Genomic DNA, 17,925 nt, shown 5'->3' with positions numbered 1-17,925 from the left:
TGCAAAAGCAAACCCCTCCATTCTAACCATTGAACTTTGTAGAGACCCCAGAGTACCCTTTGCTCCTGCTTTAATTTTCCCCAATGCCATCTTTGTCACTCTCATTGTTGACTCATCGGCTTCTTCAACAATCTCGTTGTCAAAAATATTGCTGGCATGAAGTTCGTCGTCACCTCTAACATAATGTTGAAGAGGAGGTAATTTTCTTTTACATGCTTAGAATTTATTTTCCCTGCTTCAGTTTTGTTTTGTTTGATGGAAAATGTAGAATTTTTCCCAAGAAACATATGCTAATCTGAACATATTTTCCATATAGAATGTTTGTGAAATTTAATTTATGTCAAATTATTTCATTTATTGTTGAGAGCTGGATTTTATTTATTTATTTTAAGAATCTTGGAAATTGGAATTGAGGGAAGACATTGAAGGGGTTGGCAAAATTTGTTGCAGGTTTGGGATGGCATTTCTTGACGCTTGTTTGGTTAATGAGAAAACAAAAAAAGAAAAAAAAAAGTCCTTTCTTTGATGTTGGACTCAATTATCAATTTATTTCCTTTCTCTTTGGATTCTCTTAGATATCAAATAAGTTTATTGAGCGGTTTTGCAATCTGGGATGATGTAATTTTTAGTTTGGATTCAGTAGGTTAGTATATATAGAGGGCGTTTGGATGCAGCTTAAAGTTGCTGCGTCCACGTTTTGCTCTTCTTTTTTTATTTTTTGGCTGCTGTGGGGGACAAGCGCGTAGTGCGCGTACTGTGCATGTATTTTTTTAGCAATTTTTTATTAAAAGTGAGTCCCGCAGTACTATTTACATATTTAAAAATTATTTTACTACAGTGTTTTCAGTTTTCAGTTTTCAGTAATAAGTTCTATCCATCTGTGAAACGTGTGAGTGAGAGTGTTGCTGGGTTTGCTTCCTTGACTGAGACCATCTATTTTTTACTTCTTTTGTCTTTTGGGTTGGCGTTATATGCAGTTTGTGGTCATTTTGTGTGTGTGTGTGTGTGTGGGGTCATTGTGTGTGTGTGTGTGTGTGTGGGGTAAGAAAATGCAAGAAAAACTAAGAATGCTCTAACATTTTTTTTTCTTTCTTTAAAATTGAGAAATTGATTTTATTTTTCAATTTAAGTGCTGACCGGCTTTTAAAATATCTATTAAATATTTTTATTTTATTTTATTTGCCACATAAGTTCAAGTGTCAACTGCGCAGTCCATTAGCCATGTAAGTATTTTTCATTAGTGAATTAACGAGACCAAATTGACCGTGACATCAAAATATAGAGATTAAAATAGTGTTTTTGCCTTATTACTTTTAGATTGGTGATAAGAAAAGAGACCTAAGGGGTATTTTAGTAATTTCAAATGGTAAAAATTACCAAAATACCACTTTATTGTTTAGATACCACGTGATTCTCAAGTGCCTACATTTTTCGTTAGACTTAACACTAAATCAAATGGTTGAGGGCACACTGAAACAAAAATATAGCCTTGGGAGATCAGTATTTGTGTGTTTCGATAGTTTGAGAGGTTAATTGAGATTAAAGATAAATGTGAAAAAGTGTAATTTTAGCTAGCCAATAAAAAAAAAAGAAGAAGCAAGTCATAAATTAAGATGAGAATACCACAAGCACTTACTCTAATTTTATTAAGAAGTACTCGCGAACTCACTTGATGCATGAGAAAAGGTAATATAATTATTTTATAATAATATAATGTAAAATTGTAGGTTAAATAGTTCATGTGTTATCTAAAAGTATTTTTTATTTTTATAAGTTTAATGTGATGGAACATATAATATTGTGGGGAGTAAAAGGACCTAAGCGGGCATTTGGGCCTTTGGGCTCTAGCAAGGAGGGCCGATCTGTTCTTGAGCTAAGAATTTGTTAGTACTGCAAATCGGCCCATACGCCGAGGGTCCGAGGACACATCCAAGGGTGAGTTTCTCCTCGGACAGACCCAAGATAACTTGGAGATTCACTACGAAGGGCAAGGCAGAATTCCGGAAAGACTGTTGGTTAAGAGGGGGAAACCCTGAACCTTCTAGATACACCGGTGTTAGAAAAATATCATAAGCAAAGACTGCCACCTCCACATTAAAGACTCTGCACCTACCTCCCTGGCCGCATTAATGGGGAAGTGACCCCTGAACAGTAGAACTGAAACTTCCGGTTACTATTCAAAAGCACTAAGAGAAGAAATATCTAGAGGGGAGGGGGTTTGAGCAACACGTGGATAAAGCATCAGGAAAAGAAGTATTTAAGGGGGGATCAGTCAGTATCCCAAAAAAAAGGAGGAAGAATTGTAATCTTTAAGAAAGAAAGAGAAATAATACAGAAGTAGTCCCCGCTCACGTCCGAGGAGTGTCCATCCGCAATTATCATTCATTATTTACAAGTGTTTGCACACCATACTCGTTATCAAGTTCTCAAGTACTTCTAATCTAGATTTCAAGCCCACACTCTACAAATTTCATTGTTTAAGGCTCACGGCCCGAGCCCATAATAGTCTTTTGGGTCCGTGTGCACCGTGCACTTACAATTGGCGCCGTCTCGCGGGGAATCTAGTCCGGAAGAAATCGGGATACTATGGTAGGCGTAGGTTCACACCATGTAGAATCTCAAGGATCACAACCGGAGGATCTTTTCTAGCGTCTCGAGCGTCGAATGGATCGAGAGGGAAGCGTCCATACGTAATACCCTAGCTAGCCATACTCATGGCGGGGTAGCACCACCCACGAGGATGGTGCTAAAGCCATGCAAAAGGAGATTAATCTTTTGAAAAGAAAACCGCGCCGCGCCGCACGTAAGCCTTCACCGTCCTCATCTAATCCTTCTTCGGAGGGAGGTCCAGGCGGTAGTTACAGCCGAGGTCATGCTTCACCCCCTGCCGCAATGTCCTCTTGTGAGGAGGACAACCCGCCACTACAGACACAAGAAACTTCCTTCCAGGGGCTCGGGGAACGAAGCTATGAGCTCCGGGCGTTGCACCAACTCTCCAAATCTCCATTCTCGTCAGAGGATTGAGAAGGGGAGGCTCCTCAGAGGTTCACCCACCACCTTTACCATCTACAATGGCCGACTGATCCCAAGTGGAGCACGTAAGTCACTTTAACCAGAGGATGGCGTGCACTCTCACAACGAGACCCCGATGTGTAAAGTTTTCCCCCTCTAGCTTGGGACCCGTTGTTACGAGGTGGTTCAACGGCCTTAAATCTAGGGTCCGTAGGTTCGTTCTGGGTGTGCCTTACTGAGCATTCGCTTCGCGGTTTATTACGTGTAAGAGAGTGCCTCGCCATTGGACTCGCTGTTATCCATGACCATGAGGGAAGGGGAGACGTTGAAAGCATACTCCGACCGGTACTAGGAGATGTTTAACGAGATAGATGGTGATTTTGATGAGGTGGCGCTCAATACCTTTAAGGTAGGCCTTCCTACTGATCACGACTTGAGGAAGTCCTTGACCAAAAAGCCCGTCCGCAGCGTACGTCGCCTCATGGATCGTATTGATGAATACAAAAGGGTAGAGGAAGACCAGCAGCAAGGAAAAGGTAAGGAGAAGGTTATCCCGCAAGAGAGAAGGGATTTCAGGTCAGATAGATACCGCAACAACAAGCCGAGGAGGGATTACGTTGGTCAATCCGGCTCGGTAGCACCTCAGACCGTAAACACTGTGTTCCGAGAACCAGTACACCAATTACTGGAGAAAGTTCGTAAGGAGCCCTTCTTCAGGTGGCCTAGTAAGATGGTAGGAGACCCCGCAAAGAGGAATCAGAACCTCTTTTGTCAGTACCATCAGGACGTGGGCCACACTACCGAGAATTTTCAGACCCTTTGGAACCACTTGGAGCAGCTTGTCAATGAAGGAAAACTGAAGCAGCACCTGTGTCAACCTAACGGGTGTGGCAATAATCCGCTCAAACAATTAGAAGAATAATCCATCTCACGGCATCGGGAACAATTAACGTTATCTTCGCCGCACCCGGCAAGATCGGGCCAGTCCCACTGTGGTGATGGCGGTTTCCCATTCTCGGCCAAGAGGCAGTCAGCAGCCGAAGAGGTTGAAGGTGAATTTACCCGTCTTGGGATTTTCGAGGAGGATAAGGTTGGTACCATTCAACCCCATGACAATGCTCTCGTGGTCACTCTCGTGGATAGGGAATTATGATGTGAAGAGGGTATGATTGATTAGGGCAAAGGTGTAGATATCATGTACCCCGATTTATTTAAGGGGCTAATGTTGAAGCCGGAAGATCTTACTCCTTATGACTCGCCACTCATAAGCTTTGAAGGAAAGGCCACAGGCCGAAGGGACATTCGTTCGCCCGTTCAATCCGGCTTAGAAACGGCCGAGGTGGATTTCATCGTGGTTGACGCGTACTCCCCATATCCACCATGCTCGCTGTGCCATGGCTGCACGCTCTGGGAGCCGTCTTCTACCTTGCATGTTAAGATTAAGTTCCCCTCTGTGGAATATGTTGAAGAGATCCTCTCGTAGCCAATCGGTGGCCGACAATGCATATCGGCTTCGTTGCTTCATCGACAGAAGCCGAGTCATCGGCTTTCCATCAAAGACTCATAGCAATTAACGCCCCGATGCACCTGGAGCTGATGTGGAGATATAAGGCTCTTTGTGAAGAGTTAGAGAAGTTTTTGTTACTGGATGACCCAGAGAGGTTCTTCCAAGTAGGCATACATATGACACATCAGAGAAGATGGAGTTGTTGGAATTTCAAGGGCAATATTGATGTTTTTGCGTGGGACCCCATGAGGCTCCGTGCGTAGATCCGAGCTTCATTTGTCATCATTTAAATGTCAACCCCGCCATTGTTCGAGAAGGCAGCCACCTCGGCGTTCTTCCAAGGAACATTTCGAGGCCGTCAAGGAGGAGGTGCTCAAACCCGCAGGGTCGGGGCTATTAAAGAAGTTTTCTACCCCGAATGGTTGGCGCATACGGTTGTGGTCAAAAAGAAGAATGGAACGTGGAGAGTGTGTGTGGACTTCACGCATTTGAACAAGGCTCGCCCAAGGATTCGTTCCTAATGCCGCGTATTGATCACCAGGACGCCACCGTTGGACATCCTTGTATGAGTTTTTTGGACGCCTTCCAGACTACCATCAGATCCTACTGGCATTGGAGGATCAAGAGAAGACGCTTTCATTACTCCAACAGAAACTACCACTATAAGGTCATGCCGTTTGGATTGAAGAATGCCGGGGCTACCTATCAAAGAATGATGACGAATGTTCGAACAAAGAACTGGGAAGACCATTGAGGTATATGTGGATGATATGGTAGTGAAGAGTAAAACAACACCTTCACACGTTAAAGATTTGGCCGACACCTTCCAAGTGCTAAGAAAGTACAGGTTGCGCCTTAACGCCTCAAAGTGCTCTTTTGGTGTGGGATCTGGAAAGTTCTTGGGATATATGATTACTCATAGAGGCATAGAGGTAAACCCAGCGCAGGTCAAGGCTATTCAGGATTTGCAGCCGCCTCGGAATCCAAAAGAAATCCAGAAATTGACCGGAATAATTGCTGCACTTAGCAGATTTATCTCTCGGTCAGCTGACCGGTGCCGTCCTTTCTTCCAATTGTTGAATAAATGGAAGGGGTTTCAATGGACCGAGGACTGCGTGTTAACCTTCCAACAACTTAAACAATATCTTTCTCGGCCACCCATTTTGTCTCGACCCGAGGCGGACGAGGTCTTGTTTGCTTATCTGGCAGTGGCCGTCCACGCGGTCAGCCTGGTCCTCATAAGGGATGAAAGCGGGGTGCAAAGACCTGTATACTACGTTTGTAAGTCTTTGAATGAGGCTGAGGTGCGCTATCTACTCTTGGAGAAAGCACTTCTGGCCATAGTTCATGCCACGCGGAAGCTTCCTCATTATTTCCAGTCCCACACTATGGTGGTTCTTACCCAATTGTCTCTGAAGGCGGTGTTACGCAGCGCCGATTACTCTGGCAGGATGGCAAAGTGGGGAACCATTTTGGGAGCCTTTGACGTTTAATACAGGCCTCGCACCTCCTGAAGCGGCCGTGTCCTTGCCGACTTGTGCGAGTTTACCGAACCATTGCTAGAAGAAACTCCTGAAAGAAGCACACATGGATGAAAAATCAGTTGGTGTGATCACAAAGAAGACCTCGACTTGGAAAGTGTAATGCGGGACGGGGCACGAATCGAGAGGGTCCGGCATCGGACTTGTCCCGATATCCCCCGAGTGGAATTGTCTTCAAAAATTCGAGGCCGTCGTTCTCGGCTACTAATAACGAGGCCGAGTACGAAGGGCCTGGGGTACGAACATGGTACATAGGATGGGTGGAAAGGAAGTCCATGCATTCTCGACTCCCGCTAGTGGTCGGCCGTGTCATGGGGACCATGGAGGCTGTGGACCCAAGAATGCAAGAATACTTGGCCCTGTGTCAAAAGTCGCATGCTAAATTTGATTCCTTTGTCTTGTCTCACATCTCTAGGAGCTGGAAACACCCATGTGCATTCTTTGGCCACGTTAGCAACGTCTTCGGCTCGGTGGTTTGCCAGATTATCCTCGTGGAGGATTTGCTAGAGCCAACTCTTATCGCCGTCAACGCAGCTCGCATCCATCCGATAAGGCCTGACCTAGTTGGATTGACCCGGCCATATCTTTTCTTAAGAACGACATCCTTCCTAAAGACAAGTCCGAAGCGTATAAGATACGTCGAAAGGCGCCACGTTGCTTCGGTTGTCCGAGGACCAGAAATTGTATAAGCGATCCTTCTCAGACCATACTTGTTGGCGTGTGCACCCCGAATCAACGGAAGCACTTCCGGAAGAACCGCATGAAGGGATTTGTGGGAGCCACACCGGGAAGATCCTTATCCCATGAGCTCGACTCGGGTTATTGGTGGCCCAATATGTGCAGAGAGGCTCAGACTATGCTCGAAAATGTGATCAATGCCGAGGTTCGCCCCTAATATTCATCAACCTAAAGTGGGTTCTCAACCCTCTCTCCAAATTCTTGGCCTTTCGCACAATGGGGATTGGACATAGGCTGGGGCCATTTTCGAGGGTCAGCAGTGAAAACAAAAGATGGCTTCTCGTGGGGACAGACTACTTCACTAAATGGGTTGAGGCCGAGCCCTTAGCAAATATCAAAGACGTTGATTCCAAGAAGTTTGTCTGGAAAAACATCGTCACTAGATTCGGTATACCACACACACTTATCTCGGACAATGGCGTTCAATTCGACAGCAAGGCTTTTAGGAAATATTGTGGTGATATGGGCATCATAAATAGATACTCCATCCCAGCTTATCCTTAGGGAAATGGGCAAGCCAAGGCCGTTAACAAGGTCATAGTCAGTGGGCTCAAGAAAAGGTTGGACGATGCGAAAGGTAGATGGGTAGAAGAACTCTCACATGTTCTGTGGACGTATCGGACTACACCGCGCAGGTCCACGGGGGAAACGCCATTCTCCATGACTTATGGAGCTGAGGCGGTGATACCTCTGGAATCTGGTTTTCCCACCCTAAAGACGAGTTCTTTTAGCCCGGAGAATAACGATGGCCTCCTGGAGAAAGGCTTGGATTTAGTTGAGGAACGACGCGAGGCAGCTATGGTCCAAATGACTTATTATCAACAGAAGCTTAAACGGGGATATGATGCTCACGTGAAGTTAAGGCCACTCGCACCTGGGGATCTTGTACTAAGAAAAGTTGTGGGTGCTTCTAAGAACCCAGCTTGGGGTAAGCTAGGACCAAACTGGGAAGGCCCCTATCGCATTGTTTCAGTAGCAGACATAGGGTCGTATCGGCTAGCTGACCTAGATGAAAGAATTATACCACGCCCATGGAATGTAAATAACCTTCGAAGGTATTATTATTAATAAAATGTGCTTTTGTTAGTTAACAGTTCAAAGTTATAAATACCTCGGGGGTTTGAAGTTACTATTCTTAAGTGTTAAACAGAAACTTGGTTAAGTATGGTCCTCGGACCACAAACCTTGTGGAAATTGATATCTTATCATTTGTTAAACAGAACCTTAGTTATGCCGGGTCCTCGGACCTCCTACTTTGGGGAAATTAACATTTGAAGTTACTATTCTTAAGTGTCAAACAGAAACTTGGTTAAGTATGATCCTCGGACCACAAACCTTGTGGAAATTGATATCTTATCATTTGTTAAACAGAACCTTAGTTATGCCTGGTCCTCGGACCTCCTACTTTGGGGAAATTAACATTTGAAGTTACTATTCTTAAGTGTCAAACAGAAACTTGGTTAAGTATGGTCCTCGGACCACAAACCTTGTGGAAATTGATATCTTATCATTTGTTAAACAGAACCTTGATATCTTATTATTTAGACATTGTTCTTATTCTTATCACATATTTTGTGGAAGTCAAATGCTTTACCATCTGTTAAATTGGATCTTAAGGTAAGCAGCTGTAAATATCGAAACAAAGATTCTGTAAGGTATGATCTTCGAACCTTACACTCTACTAAAATTGATATCTCAGATTACAAAGTTTAACTATCATGTGGGCTTTCTAAGTAAGGCACTGCATACATCTAAGCTAAGTTAGTTTTTGCCAGATTCTTGAATGATATACTTTGCAAAGCAAGTGTGCATATGGGTGTTTAAAAGTTATAATTGTTTAACTGCGTGGAGTTAAACTTATTTATTCTGTTCTTCCTTTAACTATGTGTTAGTGAGAACTTTCATGACAAAGCACAAAAAGAATAAAGTAAAATAAATACAACTTGAATAAAGGTTGAATAAACATTGTTCTTCATTAATTATAAGTAGAATACATCATTACTTGAAGAAAACTGCAAAGTACAGAAAAAATCATATGCTAGGCCCTAAGCTTTGGGAGGGGGGTCTTGGAGGGAGCTGCTGCCAGCCTCTGTGCTCTTTAGCTCCAACTCAAAGGCAGACAAGACTCGTTTCCCTTTGTCTGTTGGAGGAAGGATGGGCTCCACGTTCTGGCTTGGCTCCTGCTTGGCAGCTTCATACCCGTCCTTCTCTTTATGGGAACCTTCAGGTTCTGTAGGATCAGGAATGAGTTCTAGCACCACGGGAGGAAGGGCAGCAGAGGCAACAACATGAGGGTCTTCTATCTCCTGTATGTCTAGGGGAAGCCAAACGTTCTCGGGCTTCCTCAGCTCGGAAGCTTGAGGAACCCCTGCTGCGTTCAAGGCCTCTCCCCGTACCCGTTGACAATACTCCGCACAAGGCCGCGAAGGCTTCGTCAACTGCTCCTGCGTTGTAGTTACTCCTCCCCGATAGTTGGCCTACTTAGCGGCCTCCTCCAATGAGCGCTCGTGGTGCGAGCCTCCTCCTTCATCCGCGTAAGCTCCTTCTCCAAATCGAGTGTGCCCGTCGGGCTCGGGGAGATCTCGTCGTCCTTTTGGCGAAGAAGCTTACGTTGCCCCTCCACTTGGTTCCTCCATCGTCCTTAAGCCGGCCTCGCACCATCTTTCTCTCTTTAGATCGGCCAGCCGCGATGTGATCTTCCCATTTTCTCGCTAGGGCCTCGGCGTAGGACCTTCGTCTCTTGCCGTAGCTCTTGCTCCATTCCAGCTCGCTTCCGAGAATCCTCCACGAACTTCTCGGCCGCAAAAACTTCTTGGATGGCCTGCAAAAAAAATGTCAGGGGGTTAAATGTGGTAAAGTGTTTACAAATGAACCTAGAGTATAAGTGTGAGGTGGAACTTACCAGAGCTAAATCCCTTTTCAATGAAAGGAACAGCTGCGGCTGGCTCATCTTCTCCAAGGCTTCCATGTCCTTGGGCAGCAGAAGAGGATGCTCCAACGCCTCTACCAAGTGGAGGGCATGGCCTTGTTGGAATAACCGGATGTTGGACTGGAGGGGAATTGGCGCTCCATCCAGTCTCAGTTCGGGAGACCACATAGCTGGTGCTCGGCGCACCTCGGCCATGTCTCTAATCTTGCCGCTTTCAACTGAATGGGCGCGCCCTTTGCCCTTGTCCAGCTTCTGCTGCTAAGCTAGCGGTGGCTGCTGTTTCAGCTTCTTTTGCTTCTCGCCATCAGCCCCCTCGGCCTCCACCTTCCTTTTCTTCTTTGGATCGTCAGCAGGAGGCTTGGGGTCAACTGGAGGAGGGGGTGGTGGCAAGGCAGGGGGAGCTTGGGATCCCCTCGTCCCCTTTTTGGCAACTTTCTCCCCTCTCATGTTAGAAGGTCCTTAAGCACGTCCATGTCCTCTTCAATAGAGCTGTCGTCTGGACGTGCTATCACTAGACCGGCTGTCCTAGAGGTCTCGGCGGCTTCCTCTTCTTCGTCGGAGAGGACGACAAATGGGCTTCCACGAGGCCTTTGGACGTCCTCAAGTTGAAAGTTGTTTATCTCCTCGTCCAATGTGTTCGACGAAGACACTTGCTCCTCTGGGACAACTGTTGCCTAAGAGTGCGTGGCGAGGGGAATTGCCGCAATGGGCTGTGTGTACAATACAATGTGGGGGTCGTCAGGAATATCGTGGTCGGCTAAGAAGTGTGGTCTGGCTACGTGAATCCTTCTTCGCCTCCGGTCACCCGCAACGATGGCGTTCTCAATCTCCTGGAAGTCCCAGGATATAGGGTCGTACCCTAATATCAAATGAGCCGCTCTCAGTTGCAAATCTTCACTCACGAACACCTTTGAGCGTAGCACTCGGTTCAGATCTGCAACGTTGCAATGGCTCAGGCGCGGGCGGACGAATTGTTTATCTGCAAAGAAAGACACCAAAACAGATAAATATGGTCAGATTTGTAGGAAATGTAATAAACTAAAGTTAAAATACTTAGTAAGCGTAAGTGGACATTTAAACATGTTTAGATGGAGCTATGGGGCAGGAAGTTAGATCCTAAGGAGTCACACCTGGATCTCCCTACTCGACCGGGCAGTGAGGGCCGTCGTGCCAGTTGCCTGAGGCGATGAGGTAGTCGTCCTTCATGCCTTTATTGGACTTAGGCAGACAAGAAATCAACCCAACTACGCTAGAGCGGGACTTGATGTAATAGCCTACCCCAGTAAGTTTATGGCATTCGTACATAAAGACGACGTCATGCCAGGTAAGGTTCAGACCCATCTGCTCGTTTAGAGCATCGACGCTTCCTAAGACTCTAAAGACGTTGGGAGCACACTGGTCAGGACACAACCGGTGGTTGCGGAGGTATTCCCTGGTCACGCTTCTCATAGGGAGGGTCATCCCACCTTCTATGAAGGCAATCATGGGAATGATAACCTCTCCCGTTTTCCTAGACCCAGTCACGGCTTCCGCCGGACAGTATCTTAAACCTACGTCGCTGGGAATGTGGTATTTGGCTCTAAAATCTTCCATCCCAACGGCGGTGTCAACTAAACACTTAAATCTACCCATCAGAAAGGAACGAAAGATGAAGTTTTAAGGGAAAGAATGGTTAAAATGGAAGCCGAGGACAGGATCCGAGGAGAATGGGTTAAAGAAGAAGAATAAGAACTTACAAGTTTGAAGTTGTGCGAGTTTTCACGGATTTCTGCAGAGAAAAGGTGATTACTGATCTTTTGATGGGATTAGCCTCTGAAGAAATAAATGAAAGCACAGGTTCCCAAAGCGTCACGACGTGCGGAAAGCAGCCTTGAAATTTCATTCGTCCCGCCCAAATTTTCAGGGGGTAACAAGGGCCGTTAGATGCTCATCTCACCGTTGAATATGGGGGACAAGGTGTAACTTACGGTAATAAATGCGCGCGTTTTTGAAATTAAAACCGCCAAGTGGCATCCTCTGGAACACGAAACGATCTCCACACGTGCAGTTATTTACAAAACATGTGGGGTAAGTTCTCGTTGGATCAAAACCCTATTTATCTCCTCAGATGTTGAAAAATAGAGTTTTGAGGGGCTATTGTGGGGAGTAAAAGGACCTAAGCAGGCATTTGGGCCTTTGGGCTCTAGCAAGGAGGGCCGATCTGTTCTTGAGCTAAGAATTTGTTAGTACTGCGAATCGGCCCATACGCCGAGGGTCCGAGGACACATCCAAGGGTGAGTTTCTCCTCGGACAGACCCAAGATAACTTGGAGATTCACTACGAAGGGCAAGGCAGAATTTCGGAAAGACTGTTGGTTAAGAGGGGAAAACCCTGAACCTTCTAGATACACCGGTGTTAGAAAAATATCATGAGCAAAGGCTGCCACCTCCACATTAAAGACTCTGCACCTACTTCTCTGGCCGCATTAATGGGAAATGACCCCTGAACAGTAGAACTGAAATTTCTGGTCATTATTCAAAAACACTAAGAGAAGAAATATCTAGAGGGGAGGGGGTTTGAGCAACACGTGGATAAAGCATCAGGAAAAGAAGTATTTAAGGGGGGATCAGTCAGTATCCCAAAAAAAGGAGGAAGAATTGTAATCTTTAAGAAAGAAAGAGAAATAATACAGAAATAGTTCTCGGCTCACGTCCGAGGAGGTCCATTTGCAATTATCATTCATTATTTACAAGTGTTTGCACACCATAGCCTGTTATCAAGTTCTCAGTACTTCTAATCTAGATTTCAAGTCCACACTCTACAAATTTCATTGTTTAAGGCTCATTGGGCCTGAGCCCATAATAGTTTTTGGGTCCAGATACAATTGTGCACTTACAAATATATTTTGTATTCAACACTATATAGTAACATATCCAAGAATATTTAGAAGAAAATATACACTCATTTCATGTAACATAACATTAAGTTTAAATTATTATGAGTTTAAAATTGTAGCATTTTTTTTCTTTCTAAATATAAATATAATACCCATATTATTGAAACTTGAATTTTAAGATAATCTTGTGAATATTTATCATTTTAGTGCCTTTTTAGGGCCCTTATCTCTAATTTGTAACACTTATTTTTTTAACCTAATTAAATTAAAGAGTTTGGCCTAAATAGAATAAAATTTTATACTTTTCAACCTAAAAATTAAGAAAAATAAATAAATTTGAGCAAATAACTGAAAAGACAACTTATAGAAAGAATCAATTTAAGGTCCTAATTAGTCTAGTTGAAGTTTGTGTCGCCTAACATCAATAATATTTTTGTCTTTGATTTATTAGTTATGAAATGAAATTCATACAAAGCTGTGTCTAAAAAAATAAATTAATAATTAATAAGGCTTAAAATAGACTGAAGTGAATTGAATTGAACCAAAATAGATCAAAGTAGACCAAATGGGTTGAGTTGAATAGACCAAAATGCTACGTTGATGTGGCTTTAACAGGAGAGAGAGAGAGAGAGAGAGAGTCTATATATATAGAGAGAGAGAGAGAGAGAGAGAGAGATCTATACATATATTCTTAAGATAACAGATCGCATAATCATGATTTCCAATAGAGATTGAACAGGCAAAAGAACCTATTCTTTGTTTTAAATTAATTATTTGGTTGATGATACCTACATGTCCATAGTGCTTCTGACCAATTTACATGGTTATTATACCTAGGGATGACAATTTAGATCCGACCAGCGGATACCCGGCTCGGCCCGACCCTAATGGGCCGGATTTTACCCGGCCTGATAAAGAATAGGGTCGGGTATGGATTTAAAAAAAAAAAAACCCAAAGCGGGTCCGAGTTTTATAAAAAAAAAATCCGAACCTGACCCGAAACCTGGCCCGGATAATACCCGGTTATATATATATATATATCATTGTAAACCCTAATACCCCAGCTGCCCTTCAATCCTATTTCAATTCACTTCTCTCTGTCGCCCTCACCCTAACCCTCATCTCTTTGTCACACCTCACCCTCACTCTCATACACTCACAGTCACCGATCCACCCTCACCTTCATACACTCACAGTCACCGACCCACCCTCACCCTCATGGTTGCCGTTTGTCACGGAGGAGCTCGAAATCCATAGATTGGACCACCCTCACCCTCGTGGTGGTTCACCGTTGTTGCCGTTTGTCAAGGAGGAGTGCGAAATCCATAGATCGGACCACCCTCACCCTCGTGGTGGTTGCCGTTTGTCACGGAGGAGCACGAAATCCATAGATCGGAGCATGAGATTGTTAGATCAGAGAGAGATGTGGTCTTGTTGTTAGATCGGAACACCACTGATGGAGCTTTAGTGGTCTGAGGTTTTTTTTTTTTTTTTTTTCGTTTCATTTTTTTTGGCTCATTTCCTCTCTCAGTTTTTGTTTTTGGGTATTTGTTTCAGGATTCAATATGTATAGAATGTAATGAATGTGTATATTTTGTGTTGGTTTAGTTGTGTTGCTGTTTGTGGTAAGAATGGTGATTTTTTTTTTGTTGAGAAGCAAGAATGGTGATTCAATCAGATAAGAATGGTGAATTTGTGTTGCTGTTTGTGTTTGTGGCTGGATGGGCCCCTTGGGGCCTGCGGAGACCTGGCGGGCCGAGTTTGGGGCTAAAAAAAAGACCCGTTTATTAAACGGGCCGGGTAACAGAAAAAGACCCGCAGGTCGGGTTCGGGTATAAAAAAACCCGGCCCGAACCCGACTCGTTGCCATTCCTAATTATACCAGCTGGGGGGAAAAATTGTGTTTCGGATACATGCCATACCTTCGCAAAATTATTAAAAAAAAAATCCAATGGAGGATTGGAGGTCGTTAGATGAGATTCATGGGGAGCAAGCATTTTCCATCACTTAGATGCCATATGACCTTTATTAAAAATAAAAAATAAAAGCAAAACATGCGGAAGCTCATAGGAATTATGCCAGCATCACCCAAAAGGCCAAAAGATTTAGAGGGTTATATGATATATTCATTGCTATTTTTGTTCTTGTTAGTTACTTTTCCTCTTCTTCTAAGTCATAATTAAGTTATTTTCATCCTCACCAACCGAGTAATTCAGTTTGCTTCGTTTTAGAATGGAGATTAGGAATTCCAGATTGTGCTCGAGTATCATTCTCACAAATAGAGAATCAAATGCACATAACTCTTAAATTCAATGTGAGAGACTATAAAAATCACTTCTCCCATTCAAATTTTCACGTTTAAATTCTAATCATAAGAACACCCATAAGGCCATAACCCTAATTTTTTTTTAAAGAAAGCGAATATGAAAAGAATTGTATAAAACTGAGAAAGAGAACCTTGATTGACTTTTAGGCTTTCTAAGAGTTTTTTTTATTATTATTTAAATTTAATAAATAATAATAATAATAAAGGCCACATCACACTTAGCGTGCATTTGGGTAAAGCGTTTTGCAGCATTAGGCACTGTTCACGCGTTTTAAGCATGGGACCCACAAATTGTTGCAAACAAATGAAGAAAAAAGCAGACCCACTGCACAGTGTGAACAGTGTTTTGCTATTTTAAAAATATTTTCCTACAGTGTTTTTAGTAATAAAATTTTAATTTTCAGCAAAATAAGCGATATCTAAACAAACCATTAATCTCACTATTTGGCGCATTAGGCTTTTTCATTCAAGTACAGACAATGACTATTTGCCCCCCCCCCCCCCCCCCAAAAAAGATTAATGATTATAATGACAAAAGGTTATGGATCATTATTAAAAATGGGACAAAGGTTTAGGAATATATATACCGATAATATATCCATACGATGCATGGATTTATAATAAATTTTATGTAAAAGAAAAAGTAAATCATAAAAATAATATCGTAACTATCATAAGCTACTTGAAATTCTAAATTAATGATCATAATATATACATATATTAAGTCACTTGATGTAAGAACAATATGTAGTGTGCGATTTTTAATATATTAAAATATAAAATTATGATAGATGATTAAAATAAGTAAAATAAATATTAAATTTGATTTCAAATTTATGCTCCGTTTGTTTCGATGTAAAGAAAATACTTTATCATGTTTGTTTTGTTGTAAAATCTTGTTAAACATAAAACATTTTACAATCAAACTGAAAATTAAGGCAAGAAGAAGTAAAATGTTTTACACTTAAAACAAGTGTAAAACATTTTACATCTCACGCTCAGTTGCTTCTCTCCCTCCTAAACTCCTCATCAGTCATGGTACGACTTCACCAACTTCTCATCAACCACGACCACCATGGCCGACCTTGTGTCACCGCTTGAGGCCTATTGTCACCACCATCGTGTTGGTGGCTTCCATCTCCACCATCGCCAAGCTCCTCTAAACCCCAAATGTCACCATTGCCATTGCCATTGCCACTAGAGGCAGTGTGCTCCTCTCATCTCACCCTTTTTTTTAATCTCATTGTCACTAGAGGTTCTCAAGTTTTGATAAGAGATTTTGACTTCTTAGGTTTTTGTGTTTTCAATATGGGTTTGTGAGTTTTTTGGCTTTCTTTTTTATGGTTATTGGAATGGTTTGGTCGAATTTGTGCCGAGTTGGTGGTTTAATGTTTATATACTGTGGATTGCTGGTGGTTTTTATACTTAGATTTGTGGTTTAATGCTCAGATTTTTAGGTGGCGGCTATCTTCTTTTCTCTCTTCTGGATCTGGTTTTGAGGGTGGTGGGTAGTGGTGCTCATTTGGTGGTGTTTTTTTTTTTTTTTTTTGCGGTGGTTGGTGGTGGTTTATGCTCATTTGGGGGTGGCTGGTGGTGGCGGTTTTCATTTTCATGCATTTTCCCATTCCAAACACTTAAAAATATCTTCACAGTAAAATTTTTTACATTTAAAAATATTTTACATCAAAATAAAGGAGGCGTAAAAAAATAATTGATGTATCACAAATTACAAAAACAAAAAGAAGAAGAAGTCAAATATTAGTTTATTAGGTGATTGAAGCCCACACATCACATTTATCACCAAATCAATTTTTAAATTTTTTATAATAAAATTTGTAACATGTCTTAATAAGATAATTTTTTTTTTTGAATTTCTTCAAATTTAGTAATTTGAATTTTGGATAGATTAAATTATCCTACTAACCACACCTTTTCGAATTCAATTTTTATAATGAACTTGTATGAGGTGTTTCTTTAAAAAAAAAATTTATCCTATCAAAAAAAAATAATTTATAATGAAATTTAACTTTCCCCCAATTAATACTCAACATGTGTATGAAAACTTTATAGACCCAAGTGGGGGTGATTTGGTTATCTATACTACTATTTAAGGGGCTTCTTTTGTTTGGATTCTTCATTTTCATAGTTCTAAAATATCCCTATACCATTTACTTACAAATTTTTAACTAACAGGGATAAATATGTAAAATAAAACTTTTTTACTTTAATAACCTACAAACTGACGTACACTTTGCCAGTTTACAACCCAATAACATCTACTGTCACTCTTCTTCAAATTACACAAATTCAGTCTCAACAGTACGCCCTCTTCTTTCTTCTTCTTCTATTTCCAAATTTGGGTTCTAAACAATTCAACATAACTTACACAATCTAAATGGCTTTTCAAGTTCTATCTTCTGCATCTCTAATCTAAATTGTAAGTTGTTCTTTCTTTTCTTTTATTTTATTTTCTTCGTCATTGACTATTGTTTGAGTTCTTACCTTCCATGGCTACCAATGATTTAGAATTTGAGGTGTACTTACCTATGGGTGAATGAGATTTTTATAGGGATTCAATGGTATTTGACTATTACTTATTACCTGTGATTGACTTCAATATCACGTGCTTCAAAATCTTCTCTCTTTTTTTCCTTATATTTTCCTTCTTCATTTTTGTTCCTTGGCACCAACGTGTATCTATATTTCTTTTTCTTTTCTTTTTTCCTTATCTTTTCCTTTTTATTTTTTTGTGTGGATATTTTCAAACTTTTCAGTTTCAAGTTTTAACTCACACAAACTCTTTTTTTGAAGTTGTCTATACATATAATAAAGCCCAAAAAGAATCACTTTGGCATAAAACTCAATTTGAGCGTTTGTTGTATACCTTTATCATTTGTATCTACGAGTATCAGATTTTTTATTTTTTATTTTTTTGCTTATCTTTTCCTTTTGTGTGTGGATATTTTCAAATTTTCACTCAAACACAAACTCTTTTTA

Source organism: Castanea sativa, chromosome 9 (assembly GCF_040712315.1).
Source record: "Castanea sativa cultivar Marrone di Chiusa Pesio chromosome 9, ASM4071231v1".
NCBI lineage: Eukaryota > Viridiplantae > Streptophyta > Magnoliopsida > Fagales > Fagaceae > Castanea > Castanea sativa.
The sequence above is the reverse complement of the archived record's forward strand: the minus strand, read 5'-3'. Positions refer to the sequence as shown.